This window comes from Mastigoproctus giganteus, chromosome 11 (assembly GCF_048544385.1).
Source record: "Mastigoproctus giganteus isolate SK-2022 chromosome 11, ASM4854438v1, whole genome shotgun sequence".
Lineage (NCBI taxonomy): Eukaryota > Metazoa > Arthropoda > Arachnida > Uropygi > Thelyphonidae > Mastigoproctus > Mastigoproctus giganteus.
The window spans coordinates 86412557-86431702 of NC_143585.1; positions in this window are offsets into that span (position 1 = coordinate 86412557).

The window sequence follows — 19146 nt, forward strand, 5'->3', positions numbered from 1 at the left end:
ATATTATGAGAAGTCAAGCTCACGGAGAGTATCAATTCTGTTGCTAACAAAATTAGCAAAAAAAAAAAAAAAAAAAACTCCCATCAAAATCACAAGTTAGTTTTTTGTAATGATCAAAAATCACACGTGATAACATTAATATTTTTTAAAGATATACTTACATATTTTTAAATTCATATTTTAGTTATATTAAAAAAAAAACTAGACCGTGTAGCTATGGATGGGAACAGGACATATTAAAACATTATGCCATTTGTTGTATAATGAAATTCTGTACCTTTTCAGGCCATAAATTCCTTCCACCTCAACAGGATTCAACCAAGGTCTTTTCAGAGGTTTGAAGAACAGCTATCAAGTACCACTGTGCCATCAGCATAAAGAACCCAGTTTGAGAAGACTCACTGTGCAGGAGCCTTTATTCATTGATGCACACCCATCATGGAAAATTACTTCTAACCATCATATAAGAAGTGCATTTAAGAGGAACAACACATATGAACAAAAAGGTGCAAGAAAAGCAACAAGTCAATTTAACCACTTTATGTATCCTACAGGTCGCTGCAAGTCAAACTGACTAGAGATGACAGTAAATTTAGAATTCTTACCATGTCCAGTTCTTCTATTATACGCATACTTCACTTTAAAAGATTTTTACCACAACGAAATAATTTATTTGCATTTTCACTATGCATTAAGGAAATTAAATTGTTTGAATAGTCCTCACAGAACAGTCTTCTGATTTTGGATTAAAACTTTACAACAAATTCACATGATAATTCAAAATAATCATGAATTCCTTATATTAGCTCTAGAGAAATATCATAAGGATTTTCCAGGAACATGTGGGGTTCCATTATCAGAAAAGTGTACAAAACATTGCATATTAATAGTGATGGAGAAAAACTTTAAAAATTGCAAATCCTCCTGGTGCCAATAAGAAAGATATTTCCCTGCATTTCAGTACACCTCTCAACTCTTGCAATCATGAATACATAATATAACAGGAAAGTTGTTCATGTTGAAAAATGATAAACACTGTTGGAATAGAGTCACCTATTGTGATCAATGTCTTTCTCTTTGACCTTGGAACAGAATGCAGTGTGTTTAAACATGGATGATATGCGAGGCCAAGGGTCAACACTGCAATCTGAAAAGTGTGTTTCTCAAAAACAAAATGGGATGCCTTTGAAGAGCAGTGTTAGGCAAAATATTATTAGAAGTCAAGCTCAAGGAAAGTATCAATTCTGTTGCTAACAAAATTATCAAAATAATAATAATAAAAAAAAAAAAAAAACTCCATCAAAATCACGTTAGTTTTTTTTTTTGTAATGATCAAAAATTACACGTGAGAATATTTTAGTTATACCGAAAAAAAAAACAAAAAAAAAAACTAGACCGTGTAGCTATGGATGGGAACAGGACATATTAAAACATTGTGCCATTTGTTATGTGAGGAAACCCTGTACCTCTTCAGTGGTGACAACTTAGGTTGAAACAGATAAAGGCTATTAAAAACAAAAAAAGCCCTTTCTTTTTTGCTTTTTCTCATGTGAGGCAAAAATTTTGGTATGGAAATTTTTCATGAAATAATGATATAACAAGTGAGAAAGTCAAATAAAATAGTTGTTCTAAGTGATTCTCATTAGTAAAATAGTTGTTCTAAGTGATTCTCATGGAGTTTCATCTCATCATATACAGCAACTTTGCTAGCAAGGATAAGGAAGTGATTATCCTGCTGCATAAGCCAATGGTTAGGCTGCATCTTGTGTATGCATACAGGTCTGGAGGCCTCATTTTTGGAAGGATGTAAATCTGCTGGAATGAGTACAGAGAAGGGCAATGAGATTAGTGAAGGGAATGAAAGGGTGATCTTACCAAGACAGGCTTCAATTCTGTAAACTGCAGTGTTTTGAGAGTAGGCACCTAAAATGTGATCTGATCAAGGTTTTCAAAGCTTTGAATGGATTGAGCAAGCTCAATGCTGATGGGATTCTTCCTCTTGCTCAGACTACACACATGAGGGAACAAAAATTCAAACTGAGGGAGGATGGTTGCGGGATAGATGTAACGAGGTTTGCTTTCAGCCAGCAGGTGGTTGACTGTTGGAACAAACTTCCATGTGGTGTTGTGGAAGTGGGCAGTTTGGATAAATTCAAGGAAGTACTAGACAAGTGATTTCGAAGGTTTTTCTTTCTTTTTTTCCTTTTTTTTTTGGCTGATGCTTTTTAAGCTTGCTTCCTTGAATCATATGCCACTAATAATAATAATATTCAAATTACAAGTTAAAAAATATATAAACGTCAATTAAAATGTAATTTATAATACTGATTTCCATCAACTATAACACTGTTACAATTAATCAATATTGTATCTTACATACAAATATTATGTATGTAACACTTAGAATACCATAATTTTACCACAATGAAGCGATGTACCAAAACTGATTCAGCACTTTGCCGTTTCTTCCTATTCCTAGAGTAAGAAAGTGATATTCATGGAATATCACAGAGAATGGCATTCCTAATTTTATCTTTAAGCATAATGAAGGTGAACAAAAATAATCAATTTCTGCTACCCAGAAATAGATTACTTTTGTTTCACTTCTGCCGATATTGTTATCGACATGCATTTATTGCTTCAAATTTTGTTTAAATCCACATTTTTCCATTTCTCTTTAATCCCAATATGCTCATATTAAAACATACCTTGCATGTTTTCCCACAAAGTAACTTTGACAAGCCAAGCCCATTTTTTTCCCTTCTTTTTTTGAACACTTTTCTAAGTGCTTGATTTGTTCCACAGCAAACATTTCTTCAACTAAATGCTGGCTACTGAGTGACAAAAGCAGAAAGGCAGTTTAAGTTGCAAATGTTTAGTAGCAATTTTACCATTAGTACAATTTATGCATATAATCCACCCCATGCACCAATGGCTTTTCCCCCTTTCCACTATCATTAATGCCATAAAAACCCAACTTCGTACTATGCCAACTGTTTACAATAATGACTAACATTTCATGGTCAGTTGTTAGATGGAGCATAAACAGAGGACATGCTATAACAACATGGTATGCAATGTTCGAAGAGAGGCTGTATGAAATTAGCAAGTGCTTCACTTGAATATGACATGCAGCTTTAGTCAAATTCAATGGATCCAATATAGAGTGAAGGGATTTTATTGTAAATATAATATGAAGAGCAAATTTTTATAATTATTTCAAAAGATTACTGAATATATATTAGCATTTCACTGTTCAAATTTAGGTATCCTTCAGCACATTCCTGCAATTTATTTATAAAAGTTTTTTCCCCTTTTCCAATAAAAGCTCACATGATAACACAATAAAACGCAGTGTCAAAGTGCTAGCAGTTCAGATGTAGAAATAAAAAGCCAAGCCACAAGTAGGAATTTCAGAAGAAACATTAGTACTCATAACAGTACTACATCATTTGCTTTTGCAGTAGACATAATGAGTTATGTGATGAAGGCTATCCATGGGGAGAGTCTACAATAATGAAGGTATCCCATGTATAAGGTGGTGGTGAGACCACACTTAGAATACCATGTCCAAGTATGGACTGCAAAAAAAAAAAAAAAAAACAAGACAGCTTCTTGAAATGGTTCAAAGATGGGCAGCTTGATGAGAAGGGAAAAAGGAGCTATGTGAGGAAAGACTGAATTATGTGGGCTACAGAGCTTGGGAACTAGGTATGTTATAGAGATTCTAATTGAAGTCAATGAAGCTCGGAGAGGGGATAAGTAAAATGAATGGATGAGAAATTTTGAGGGTGATAAATGATACTAAAACTAGTGGTCATAAATTCAAGTTATGGGGGAAGAGTTTTGGATTGGATTGTAGAAAGTTTTCTTTTAGCAAACAAGTTGTTAATTATCAGAATATGTTATCTCCATGGCAAGACTGACAAATTGGAAAAAATCATCAAAGGTCAGATTAGATTGGCCACTTATCTATAAGCATAATGAAGATGAACAAAACTAATCAACCGAAAGAGCAAGCTGGCTTTAGGACAGGATTCTCAACTATGGATCACCTTCACATAATATCACAGCTAATGGAGAAAGCAAATGAATATAAAACACCATTATGCCTAGCATTTGTGGATTATGAAAAGGCATTTGACTCCATACAGCATAAGGCAATGTTTCGGGCACTAGAAAGACAAGGCATAGATACCCCATATATTATGATTTTGAAGAAAATATATGAGAGTGCTACCTCCTTTATTAGACTAGACAAAGACAGTAGGAAATTTAAAATCAAGAAAGGAGTTCAACAAGGAGACACAATATCTCCGAAGCTGTTTACTGCTGTCCTTGAGGAAGCTTTCAGAAGATTAGACTGGTCACAGAAAGGAGTCAATGTGAATGGAGAGTACCTAAACCATTTACGATTTGCAGATGACATTGTGGTCATAAGCCACGATCCCAAAGAATTAGAGGAAAATCTTAATCAGTTATGGACAGTTAGTAAGGATTTTGGACTAAAGATGAATATGGCTAAAATAAAAGTAATGATGAACAAGTATGCCACAGAAAGGGAAATAATGATTGAAGGAGCAGTAATTGAAAAGATGGAGTCATATACTTATCTGGGACAGGTTATTAACTGTAATAATGATAAATGGCTGGAAGTCAAGAAAAGAATAAATTTTGGATGGATAGCATTCAGGAAATATAGTCACATACTGAAGAGCAATATCCCAGTTTGTCTGAAACGTAAAATAATGAACCAATGTATACTCCCCACCATGACTTATGGAAGTGAAACTTGGGCACTCACCAAAAGAATGGAAGAGAAGCTGAGAACTACACAGCGAAGAATGGAACGAATTATATTGGGAATCAGACTGTTAGATAAGAAGAGAAACGCATGGATTAGGCAGCAAACTCAAGTAAAGGACATTCTTATCAAAACTAAAGAACTAAAATGGTCTTGGGCAGGGCACATAACTCGAAGACATGATGACAGATGGACTAAGAAAATAACAGAATGGTACCCAAGAGGAACTAGAAGAAAACCTGGAAGACAAAGGCAGAGATGGACAGATGAAATTCATGAGTTTTTGGGTAGTAAATGGATGGCCAACAGAAGGAACTGGAAAGTTGCTGGAGAGGCCTTCATCCTGCAGTGGATTGAAAATGGCTGATGATGATGATGAATCAATTTCTGCTACCAGAAATAGATTACTTTTGTTTCACTCCACACAAGTGAGGAATGAAAGAAAGGAGTCTCCCCCCCCCCGCCACTAACAACAGCTACATAAAGTCAGAGAAATTTTCATAGAGATATGTAAAGAAAAGTATGTAGCAGGGTGCAATTATACACTAATTTTTCCCATCATATTAATTTAATTAAATTCCCATTTAAAGAGGGGGCGATGTTATTTGAAAAAGATATTCAGGGTAGCAAGTAATTACATTACAAGTACATTTTTTCTACACAAATAATCTTATGCTGTATTGTGAAATAAGTAGGGCCTAATATAGTCACACTCATGAAATTTGAAGTACCAATGAAGTAATAAAGAAATTTGAAGTAATAAAGTACCAATACAAAATAACTGAAAACATCCTTTTTAGGCTTGCAAACTAAGGTTTGTTTACACACACACACACACACACACACACACACACACACACACACACACACACACACACACACACACACACACACACACACACACACACAAAAAAAAGAAGATCCATAACATTACAAAAAAATAATAAAAAGCATTGTTTTTTAATGCAAAATGTGATTCAGCAAGACGAGAGCTCCGAACGCTATCAAGCAGAAGTTGTCATTTCAGCAACTATAGTAGAAGCTTCCCTAATTCAGCTGTCTGAGATTTATGCAAGGCCATGAAATGATCTTGCATAAATGGTTCAAATATATTATAAGAGAATACATAATAGGCTATTTTGTACATGATGTGCCAACTACATTGTGGCATCTGCATTTCTGCTGTATTGATTAATTTTATTGGGATGTCATGAATTAGCTGCTGTGTTTAGCCATTGTAGAACTGAAAACTACAAACCTGGCTGTCTCTGGCAGAAAGTATAAAGTGCAGTTGGCTTTACCACCTTGATAAATACTGCTGATTGCCATTTGTGCAGGAAAGCCAACATTTGAGGGCAAGCAACTTCAGTAACTCCCCTATTTTTCAAGATATCACTTCATTTTCAATGTTATTATTTTTCAATAAGAGAAACCAAATTTCATATTGAAGCCAGTGTGTAGTCTCAGCAATTTTTGAAGTCTGAAAATTTTTTGACCAAACAATGGTTTAGTGTGCATTTTTCTGCAAATTTTTGCCAATAGAAAACACTTCCTTTTTAAACAATCTTCACTGTATTTCTCTAGAAACAAATATTTGGTCACATTTGTGTTTCAATTAAAATGTAACACGCTAATTTTTAGCTTTAGGCTATATTTCATCTGGACCTTTATCATATTTTGGCTGAAATTTTTTAATTTTATGTTAAAATTGGCCTAAGTATTATTGTTTAGATTTTAGAATTGTTAAATTTAAATTTTGCTTAATCAACTGCTTTTTTCTCATTTAGAAATTGTTTCCCATCCTGGATTTAGTCTAAAATTGTTATTGATGTACTTCCGAAAATTTTTTTTGACCCAAATATAATCATAAACAGATATATATATATATATATACATATATACAGTGCTTTTTTTGGAAAAAAAATTAGGTGCCGGTACTCATTCTTTGCTATCAGGAAAAATTCCGTGCCGGCACGCAGTGGGTGTCAGCCATGCCAGCTGCTTCTGTCTGTTAAGGAGATCACGTGACACTGGGCAGAGTCAGCACCCGTCAATCACGGCTGTATCGCTAGCAGTTGGAATGCTGTACCCGATACTGAATCTCGACAATTAATTTTATTAACACACAGTTTATTAAGCATAAATTTATTATACAAGTATATAAAAAATAAGTCACAGGTGAGTCTTATTTAATAAATAAAAAATAATAAGTAAAATGTAAAAATAAGTACCAAGTAAAAAAATAAGTAAAAATAATTTCATAATGAAGTTTTGGTCGAGATTCAGAAACGGGTACCCCCTTCCAGACTGCTAGCGATACGGCAGTGATTGACGGGTGCTGACTCCGCCCATTGTCACGTGATCTCCTTAATAGACGGAAACAGCTGGCATGGTTGACATGCACTGCATGCCAGCCATGTCACACACTGTTAAAAAAGGTGCCAGTACGTATCATCACAAAAAAAGCCCTGTATATATATATATATATATATATATATATATATATATATATATAATATTTTAATGAATATAATGATAAAAGTGAAAGTTACACAGAATGCCCAAAGCTGAAAGGAAAAGAACAGAAATAAGTAATTAAAGTGACCTGTAATATAAAAATAAAAGTAACAGTAGCTAGCAAAGGGTGAGTAAATTTGGCTAAAGATCAAAAAGGGGAACAAAGCAAATATGCAAATAAATCTGATGTCAGCAAAATAAAAATTGATACACGAGCAGGTAACTTGCACTTTTATCATTATATTTATATTTATTAAAATATTATATATGTGTACATTTACATCCTTTGCTGCTGCCTTGCATGCTTTGGTGTATTTGCCATATCCGATTTATTTATTTTTCATTTTTACTTCCCCACCTTTCCTGGTTTTAACTCACTATTATTATCGTAATATATAATAAAATAATAACACAAACATGTTCACTCTTCAGAACATGCTACAACTGTTGTGATATTATTTTTTCTTCAAATAAAACAACTTTTCAATTGAGAAAAAAAGCAGTTGATTAAGGGAAATTTTAATTAAGAAATCATAGGATGTAAACAATAATATTTAGTTTAACTTTAACACCAAATTCAAAACTTTCAGCCCAAATATGACACACAAAAAAAAGGTCTAGATTAAAAAAAAAAAAAAAAAAAGCTTAGTTTATACCTGAATAAGTGAGCTAGACTCATGCCATTTAATATAGGCAGATAACCACAACCTGCCTTTGTAACAGATGTTTATTCCAAAATGTGAATTCCAGTCTTTGTTAATGGAACCTAATTAGGACTGGGTGAGACAGAATTTCCCACATCAAACAATATAGGTTTTCCAAAATTTCAGCAACATGAGGATGTGCACTGTCATGCAGAAGAAGAATCACTACCTTAGAGAGCAATCTATGTCTCTTTCTGTATATTGTAGCCTTCTTTTCCATTATTAGGATACAAGAAAATGTGATGTAAGCAAATAAAAAAAAAAATTCAGAGCACCTAACTATATTTAAAAGTCCAACTTCCAAAATATTGCTGTTATAGATGATTGCACAAAGTAAATTTTAGTTACAAGAAACAGAGTAATGATCAAAGCTGAACTGCAGTAAACTGTGTAGATCTTTTAATGAGACTGCACATGCAGTCTCATTAAAACACTTAGTACTATACTGTATTATTAATATACTATAATACCATCTTTATTTCAAATACTTTCCTCATATATTCAGGTATATTTACAAATCCATAATTTTTTATATTTCCACAGTTTACTGATTGCAGTTTTAATCATTATATTTCTTTTATACAGTCCAACTATGGTAGTGACAGCCCTGAAGTCACCTACTGTAGCAATATTGAAAAATTTAGGTCTTTAAATGCAGTATTGTACTCATAATACATTATTAAATGCATACTTTACAACTACTATACAATATTCATATAATAATAATAATCTATAATTATCACAATGATTCTTTAACATTACACCTCAAAAGGGGGAGTGTCTCCTTGATAGCTTGTCACTTGCCAATATTATGAAAGGATGACTCAAATCTTACCATACAACTAGTTATTTTACATTTGTATAAACAGATATTAATCATGTCAGTATGCAATGACTGGACTGAACATCTAGTATACCTAAAATCTAAATAGCAAGGCACAAAAGTAAATGAACTTCCCCAGCCAATTGTAACCTCTTTCATTTTATAAAATGATCAGAGAAAAGCAAAGCTTTAGCTAAATAAAAATATATTATTTAACCAAAGTCAAAATTAGTAATATAAAAAATAGTTTACATTTTTAATATTATTATAAAAATATTTTTGGGTTCTATTTTTTTTATGTTCCCATTATATAAAAAAAAATTATATTACCTTTTACAATTATAACAGAATTTTTAGCTCTTATAAAAGCAACCTGTACTGCACTGGAATTTTAAGCATTTTACAAACAAGAACAAAATTATATTCTTTAAAGTTTAAAAGATATCAATTAATATCTTGTTTTATTTTTTAATTTTTTTAAGGGTAACTGAAAGTGGTTTTAAGTGATGCTTGGCAAACTTCATACTATCTAATGATGACATTTGGTTTTTCACTTTAAGAAAGGCATTCTTGGATGGCAATACCATTAGTGTAGGATCCTTAATTACACTGTGATATAAAGAATAATGTGACCTGCAGAGGATCAAACATCCATTTGTACCTGCAGTTCTTAATGCTGATTTTAACCTGTTAATATTAACACGTTTACAGACTGAGTCCAGATCAAGTCCAACAGAATCAAACTGATTTCTCAAGTCCTTAAATTTATCAAGTGATACATCAGTTTGATTTAGTTCATGATCATTGTGATCTTTAAAACTAGAAGGAACATCCTGATTTTTTAACTTTGCTTTTTTCTTTCTTTTACTAGTTGAATTAATATAATGTTTAGAAACAGATTCACTATCACTGCTTGAAAGGCGACACCCAGCAAGATTCTGTACTTTTCTATTAGAAAAGTTAGTGCATTTCTTACCATGTAATTCTGGATTATTCCAAGATTTGGTTTGGCAGTTCACTTCAGTTATACTTTTATGGGAATTCAATGGAGATTTTGTCATACTTTGCTGACTTAGGTTCTCATCAGAAGATTTCATTTTAATATTATTTTTAAGCTGGGGAGAAATTTCTTTGTTCATTCTCTGTTGACCCTTATTATGGCATTTTGAAGAATTGTTTTCATTCTTCATATTTAAATGTTGGTTTCTCTTTTTTCTCTGAAAAGATGGATTAACGCTGCAGACATTATCATTATAATCACTACCTAAAAAATTACCTTCACCGAAATTCTTTACTTTCCTATTAGTAAAAGTATGTTTCTTACTATGTGAATCCAACAAATTTTTGTTATCTGAGATTTTACAAGTCCCTTCAGTTAACTTTTCATGAGATTTAAATTTGTGTGAAGATTTTATGATTTGCTGAGGTTCCTTCTTTTCAAAAGCTTTCTTCTTAACAGTATGACTTCCAATATGGTGAGAAATTTCATTTTTCATTCTCATTTCATTGTCATTTTTCATATTAAAAGAACTGGCAGATTCATGTTTATTCTTTTCACTATTTACACCTAGCCCTTTCTCAGCTCTCTTAAGGTTTGGCCCAACTCTATTAACTCTTTTTTTGCTTCGGATAATAGATAGGTCAGGATCACTGTTAATCACTGCTTCCGTCTGTGGTTTTATTACGTTGTCATCTTTGTGCTCATTAGAAGGTGGGGTCCTTTCAGAAACTGTACATACATCATTTTGACTAGTGAACATCACTGCTTCGATTTGAGAATTTGACTTTTTACTAAACATAGCATCTATAGTTAACTGTTTGAATCTAGAAGAGCTGGAATTACAAACAGATTCATGCAGAGAAGTATCTGATATGGTGGAAGGACATATAGCATGCAATTTTGGAAAATTTTTTTCGAAATTTATTGATACTTCTGATGTTACACTACCAGGAGATTCGTAACCACCTGCAATTCCTGAATCAAGATCACTGACCTGCTCATGGGATAAATTTACTGTCATTAGGGGAGATAAAGCTTCATCCATACACATTTTGCTAAGCATTATTATTCAAATGACTCAGAAGCTTCGAGAAGCACATAGGCCATTTATCATCATCCCTAAAAGAAATAAATAACTATTTAATGTTTATTTTATATTAATGATTCAGTAGATGTACATTAAATAAATTATTTTGTAAATTAAACATTATGCCTAAACAGGCCAACAGACCTGCTGACATACATGCTGTGCACTGTTTAATTATGACAGAAGAGGAAGTTCAACTGCAGTAACTTGGGTTGAGCTCAGCAACTTGCAGAAAGTTGCATCTCAATGTGAAATTCTGCAAGAAAATTTCAAAGGTGAATGACACATATCCAATGAAATATTTATCTCACTGATAAATTCATATTTACACCATTTACTGATAAGTTTAAAAAGCACAAGTTACTCTTTGACGATTTAGTAAAATAAACATTATGCCTAAATAGGACAGCGTAACTGTTCACACTTTGAAGTGGTTAAATATGATAGTTAAATTCAATTTATCAGTGAGATAAATATTTCAAGCAGTAACTACTCAGGTTGAGCTCAGCAACTTGAAAAGTTAAATCTGTAATGTGAAATTCAGTTTGTTTGTTTGTTTGTTATTTGGTTTTTAGGAGCATTTAGCAACTAAGGCCATATTGCTCCGGGATATGCGGTGGTCATTCCCTGACCTTTCCGCATCCTCCGTATTTGGTGGTAAGTGAAATTCAGTAAGCAGATTTCAAAGGTGAATGACACATGCCCAATTATATATTTGTCTTACTGATATAAGTTCATATTACACTGTTTACTGATAAGTTAACAGCATAAGTTAATCTTTGCCATTACAGTGGATGCCATTTATTGTGATTAATTTGGGACACAGTTTAATTAAAAACAATAACTGATTAAACAAGAATGCACCTGTTAAATATTGTTTACTGATGTAAAGCAGAAACGTGCACATAAAAAGGTGGAAGTGGACAGAAAGAACACATTAACATCATATAAGATACTTTAATTTGACCGACCACTTCAAGAAAGTCATTAAAAAAAATGAACTAGTCAATGTTTCTGTAAATCCATACAAACCATTAAAAAGAAATAAAGAATATATTAAAATTAAGAATTAGAAGTGGGTTCATGCTCTGCCATAAAATAGTCAGACTGGTAGTACAGACACAGTACCAACAACCATATGAACTACACAAAGCAACAGCAGTAACTGGGTGGTTTTGGTTGTTGGTATTTTTATGGTGCAAAAGCGATTATGGTTATAATGCACCACATCATGCAGTAACTGGGTGGTTTTGGTTGTTGGTATTTTTATGGTGCAAAAGCGATTATGGTTATAATGCACCGCATCACGCAGTAACTGGAGACCTGCAACGTGTTGGAGATGAAGAATGAATTGGGAGGTAATGTAATCACTTCTGCTGCACATGCATTTACTGCAATAAGGCAAAAAAAAAGGAAAGAAAAAACAATAATCGAAGTGCTGATTACAATATGAGGGTTTAGTGTCAAAGAACGTTAGCTACAAAATCATTTTGTAGTTGATGTTTTTGTAATTAACCAAAAGAAAGTAATTTGACATTTTCTTGGTTTACCAGAAATGTACTTACAGCCTAAGCTAGCTTGTAAAGTACTAGAGAGATACAATTCTTAACATGATATGCATTATTATTTGTATAAAGTAAAACTAAAATGAGTGCAAAAAGAAAATGTAATTTTGTAGTTAACGTTGTTTGACACTAAACCCTCGAATAAGCATAGTTTTTTCTATGTATTAGGACTTCATAAAAGTGATAACATTATAAATTATATTACTAAACTGCAAAATTTGTTGGATACTTTGGATTTGTAATGGAACTAACTTATAGGAAGCAGTCAACAAACAAAACATAAAAGGTAAGATAAAAATATTACAGTACTAAAGTAGCGTCCATTTTATAAAGGGTAAACCAGAAATGTTGTTTCCAATCTGTGTTATATATATATTAATCATTGTTGACCCGACAGAGAACGTAATTTAATGATTAAATATATAATACATAATATATATAAAACCCAAAATGCGCAATCATAAAATCCATGAAGGTAAAATTAAGAAAAAAGAAATATAATAGAAAAATCAATCTTAGGTAGTGCATACATAACTTAAGCAAAGCTTTTGTATATATTTATATCAGTAATAAAAAAGAAAGTTAATAATTATAACGACTGTAACTAATATTTATGGGTCAATGCAGTTGCAGAGCAATCATGCATTACAACCATAATGTGTATATTAATTATTATATTCTGATAATATAATGATTATAGAAATATAATAGAAATATACAGTGAAACTACCCTTTAACGGACAGCCATGGGGAACGAAAATGTGTCTGTTAGAGAGAAGTGTCCGCTAACAAGAAGTCTGAGGGAGAAAAAAAAAAAAAGAAAGAAAATCGTTAAACGTTTAATGTAAAATTAAATTAAAATATATACAGATTTTGAACAATATTTTTGTAAATAATATACAATTACATACACAAGAGATAAAGAAAAATCGTTAAACGCTTAATGTAAAATTAAATTAAATTATATACAGATTTTGCACAATATTTTTGTAAATAATATACATACAATTGTGCTATGCATATTATGACTTTATCTTAAGAAAAATACATACAGTAATCACTTATTTTCTTTTGCACCTTCTTCCGGCTGATAATTTTGTTTTCAACATTTGTTTGGAGTGAAGAAACCATCGAAAGTCCTTCAGTATCTTCTTCAGCGGTGAAAAACATTTTTAAACGATTGATTTGTATGAGCGCTTCTATTTTAATCGGTGGTTCGTCGTTAATATGTTCTTCGACAGAATGACCTCCTTCCATTTCTTCATCCTCATGAGGAACTTCTTGAAAAATATCGATGATAATGTCATTGATATCTATAGCACCATCTTCTGTAGTGGGGTTCAAGTCTATATCTTTGTAGCCAGGGTCACTTGTAGCTGAAGTATCGTACATTATCAATAGATGCTGAAGTTCTTGTTCTTCTTGGTGCTCCACATTGCTGTTCACAACTTCAATTTTTGCGTTTGAGAAGCCAGACTTTACAAAACAGTTCACGACAGTTTTTCTAATTGCGTTTACTGAAGAGGAAATCCATTGAATCGCATCTAGGATGCTGATTTTCTTTGCAAGGTCACTCGCACATTTTACATCGTTCATGTTTGCAATGAGATGTCTTAAAACACGTTTTCTGTAGTGAAGTTTAAAATTTTTTATTATCCCTTGATCCAAGGGCTCTGCAGATGTGTTTGGTGGCAGAAAAACGATTTGAATGTTGGACAATTCAATGTGCGGGTGAGATGCAGCATTATCCATGAAAAGAATAATTTTTCTGTTTTGATGAATCATGTTTTGGTTAAAGTGACTTATCCATTCGCTCATGATATCTCGTGTCATCCACGCTTTTTTATTAGACTTCCAGTCAACATTCAAAATATTCAACTTTATGCCCTTGAAACAACGAGGATTTTGTGGTTTTCCTATAACAAGTGGTTGTTCAAAGTCTCCCAGCATATTTGTACACAATAGTACAGTCAAGCGTTCCTTAGAAATTTTTCCGCCCTGGCACTTTTTGTTTTTTAGACTCATTGTTTTTTCAGGAAGAGCTTTAAAAAAAACAACCCTGTATCGTCACAGTTGTAAATATCCTTAGCTTCAAAATCACGACATAAATCTTCCAATTTGACGGTCCACTCTGTTACAACCCCAGTATCAACAGATCCACCTTCACCACTTACGGTTTTCCAAGAAATTTTATGCCGAGTTTTGAACTTGTCTAGCCATCCCACAGAAGCTTTGAACTCATTTACTCCCATAGATTTCGCAACCTCCAAAGCCTTTTCCCCAATAATAGGCCCATTAATGGGAATTTTTTTAGCACGTTTGCGACAAAACCACTCATACGTAACATTGTCAATTTGAAGTCCAACAGTTTTCGGGAATGATTTTTGAGCCTGATCATTTACGTGTTTCCCAAATCGTTTGAGCAGTTCATTTTTTTTCTTTAGGATGTCGCTTACCTGCGTCTTCCCGATTTTGAATTTTGCAGCGAGATTGCTAACACTATTTTTTTGCCGATCATACGCATTAATGAGTTCAACTTTATATTTTAAAGTTAAATGTTTATGAGAAGACATTGTGCACTTCACACGACACTGAACAAAACTGAAAACTGAAAAGACGAAAGGCCGACAAAATTACCCCCCCCTGCACACACTGAATTCATCAGAAGTTTTACACGTGCCTTAAAATTCTTGAAAAGGGGTTTAGAACCGCGACGTAAACCTTGATAAAATTCAGAGAATCGGAAATAGAAAATAAACACACGATTGAGGCAATATGTGGAAGAAAAGTTCCTAGAAAAAGGGCCGTGAGCTCTCCCGCAGTCCATTGTGGGGAGATCAAATTAAGTGCTAATCTAAACGAAACAGTGCAGATTGCCTGTCCGCGTCCGTTACAGAGAATGTCCTCTAGACAGAAGCTGCAAACACGTTAAAACCAATAGAGGTGAGTTGGGGAATTTGAAAATGTCCGTTGTAGAGAGATGTCCGTTAACGAGAGGTGTCCGTTAGGAGAAGTTTCACTGTAATTTCTATTATATTTCTTTTTTCTTAATTTTACCTTCATTGATCTTTCTTAATTTTACCTTCATTGATCTTTCTTAATTTTACCTTCATGGATTTTATGATTGCGCATTTTGGGTTTTATATATATTATGTATTATATATTTAATCTTATTGTAATCATTAAATTATGTTCTCTGCCGGGTCAATGATGATTAATATACACATTATGGTTGTAATGCATGATTGCTCTGCAACTGCATTGACCCATAAATATTAGTTACAGTCGTTATAATTATTAACTTTCTTTTTTATTACTGATATAAATATATATATACAGTGGAATCTTGTTAATACAAAGTTCAAGGGACCTAAATTTTCAATTTTGTAATAACAAGGTCCACCAAAAGTGTTAAAATTTTACCGTTATTTACTATTATTATTATATATATTTTTTTGGTACATACTGTATATCTAATAATAAATAATAATAACATCAAAAATAAACTAATAAAATAAAATAATAAAAATAAAATAAAATAAAAACAAAAGCCGTGTCTGACAATACAGTAATAACATATTTTTTAAAGATTTTATTTTATTTTATTTTTATGATAAACTAAGAGAAAAGCAATGTTAATGGAAATGAAAATATTGTACAGTATATATTTTGATATATACAATATTTTAGTATTTACAGTAAAAATAATTACAATAATTATAAAAGGAGACATACAAACCATTAACTTTTTAATAAATTAATCTAATTTAAAGAAAGAATCCAATGTTATTTGCACAGTTTTTGTCCTATATGCATTTTTAACTACAGCACAGACGTTATCAAATGCAACACAGTAGTTGTTTCTTTATCAACGTTACTGCAGGCCAAGACATTCTCTATTATGTTCAATGCATTTTGGGCATCTTTTTTAGATGGCAGTGTGCGAGCATCTTCACTTTTGCTGTCGCTGGTAACAAAAACAGCATTGCTTTGTTTGGTATCCAGCAGCTCTTCTGGTGTTGGCGTTGTAGTGGTAGCAACTTCACCATCCACCTTCACAAACTTTTCAAATTCGCCAACAAAATTCATATGCTCCTTCAAATTCCTCCATTCCTCACTGCTGCTATCACAATTGTCTGCTGGACCATGTTTTTCGATGATGTTCTCTCCAAAGCCACTCTTTCTGAAGCAGTTGATTATAACATTTGATGTAATACTTTCCCAAGCAATAACAAGATTACTGATAGCATCCAAGACATTCCAATTTGGCTGCAAATTGTTCCCTCCCTCCTATGTTGCGGATCGAGTGCCTGTAGGAGGGCATGTAGGGGTTCTACATGCTCTCTTAAGGTTATAAATAATGCCTTGATCCAGTGGTTGCAATAAACTGGTGGCATTGGGGGTAAAAAGCCATATATTTGTCGACTTAAGTGTCTCAGCAGAATGTGCTGTACAACGGTCTAGAATCATCAAAATGTTCCTTTTTTCTGAAGCCATTCTTCTGTCCAATATTGATAATCAAGACTGAAATATTTTGACCGTAAGCCAAGCACTTCTATTGACCTCATAAACACAGGGAAGTTGGTTAACTTGGCTTGGAAAACTTACCAATCACAAGTGAGCATAGTTTTGCACTGACATCTGAATTGCAGCATAACAGAACAGTGAGTCTCTGTTTACTTAATTTTCTACCATGACAAGACTCTCCTCGAACAGCAAATGTTTTGTTTGGCAGCAAATTATAAAATAAACCTGTCTCGACGAGATTAAAAATATCCTTTGCCTCATACTTTTCAAGCATTTCCGTACAGAACACAACCAGTCTGTAGCCTTTTCTTTGTCGACTAATCCGGACTCACAGCAAACATTTCGTGAAACCAAGTTATTCCTGTTTTTAAATCTTTGGAGCCAGCCACTGCTGCATTTGAAGTTACTAATCCCATGTTGCTGAGCTAGATAATTTGCCTTTTCTTGCAAAATCGGACTTGATATTGTATTGGCAAATCAGATGCAAGTATTTGTTGGTACCACTCGAAAAGTTTTGTTTCAAGCTCGTGTTTTGCACCATGAATTCATTTCCTGTTTTTCATTGCTGCTCCAGTGTCGCACACTTCTTCAAGTCTTTTTCGGTTTTTAAGTATTCCTTTGCAATGTCCGTTTTGCTTCTTTCCATCCTATCAGCCTCTTGTATAATTTTTAGTTTAATTTCCAGACTTAATTCTGTCTGTCTACGTTTTGTCACCATAACACTGCTATATAAGATTTAATATAAACAAATTTTAAATTAATTTAAAGACAAGTTCCAAAAAAGAAGTCAGCTCAGATAAAATGGTACAAAAAATAGATTGCTGTATATGATAGCAAACAACTCTTTGAACTGGGGTAACAATTGCAACTGACCTTATTCCCATGGAGAGCGAGGGAGTGCATGTAAACAACTTAGAAAAACTTTTTATTCTTTTGTTAATTTAACAACTCATCCTTCAGAAAGATGTTTTTCAGAGTGCACTTGATGTTGTAGCTACCGTAAATTGCTTTTGTTTACACAAAACTAATTTCTAACAAGTCAGTGTCATCCTTTGGAAAGATGTTTTTCAGAGTGCACTTGACGTTTTAGCTACCATAAATTGCTTTTGTTTACACATAACTAATTTCTAACAAGTCAGTGCCATCCTTTGGGAAGTAGGGAGCCAGGTGGCAGGGGGCAATAATCGGATCGCTCTGCCAAGATTTGTATTAAACATACAAAATTACAATATTTATTTCTCGTGGGGTGAAAAAGAACTTTGTAATACATATTAACTGAATTTTGTAATAAACGAATATATTTACATAGAAAACCCCCAGGTCCCTTTCATTCTCTACCACTGTCAGTGTAGTACCACAGAGCAATGTATCAACTCTGTGGTACTACACTGACAGTGGTAGAGAATGAAAGGGACCTGGGGGTGGTGGTGCAGGCAGATATGAAGTTCTCTGAGCAGTGCAGACGAGCTGCAAGAGTAGCTCATGGTGTATTGTCAATGATATATAGGAATTTTTCTAGCAGGGATAAGGAGGTGATTATTCCCTTGTATAAGGCAATGGTCAGGCCACACCTAGAGTACTGTATACAGGCCTGGAGGCCTCATTTCAGGAAGGATGTAGAGCTGCTGGAACGAGTACAGAGAAGGGCAACTAGATTGGTGAATGGGACAAAGGGGTTCTCTTACGAAGAAAGGCTTAAGTTTTGCAAATTACAGTGTCTGGAAACTAGGCACCAGCGGGGTGATCTGATAGAGGTGTACAAAGCCTTGAATGGTTTGAGCATGCTCAATGCTGATGGGATTCTTCCTCTAGCTCAGAAAAATCACCTGAGAGGGCATAAATTCAAATTGAGGAAAGACAGATGTAGGATAGATGTGCGGAAATTTGCCTTTAGCCAGCGGGTGGTTGGTGGGTGGAACAGACTTCCATCCCTTGTCGTGGAAGTTGATAGCCTAAATAAGTTTAAGGCTCAGCTGGACAGGTATTTCGAACGAACAGAGGGGTGAAGTGGAAGTGGTTATTTTTATTTATTTATGTTACTTTTTTTTTTTTTTTTTTTTTTTTTTTGGCTGATGCTGCATAAGCTTGCTTTCTTGCATCAAATGCCTCTACTAATGCT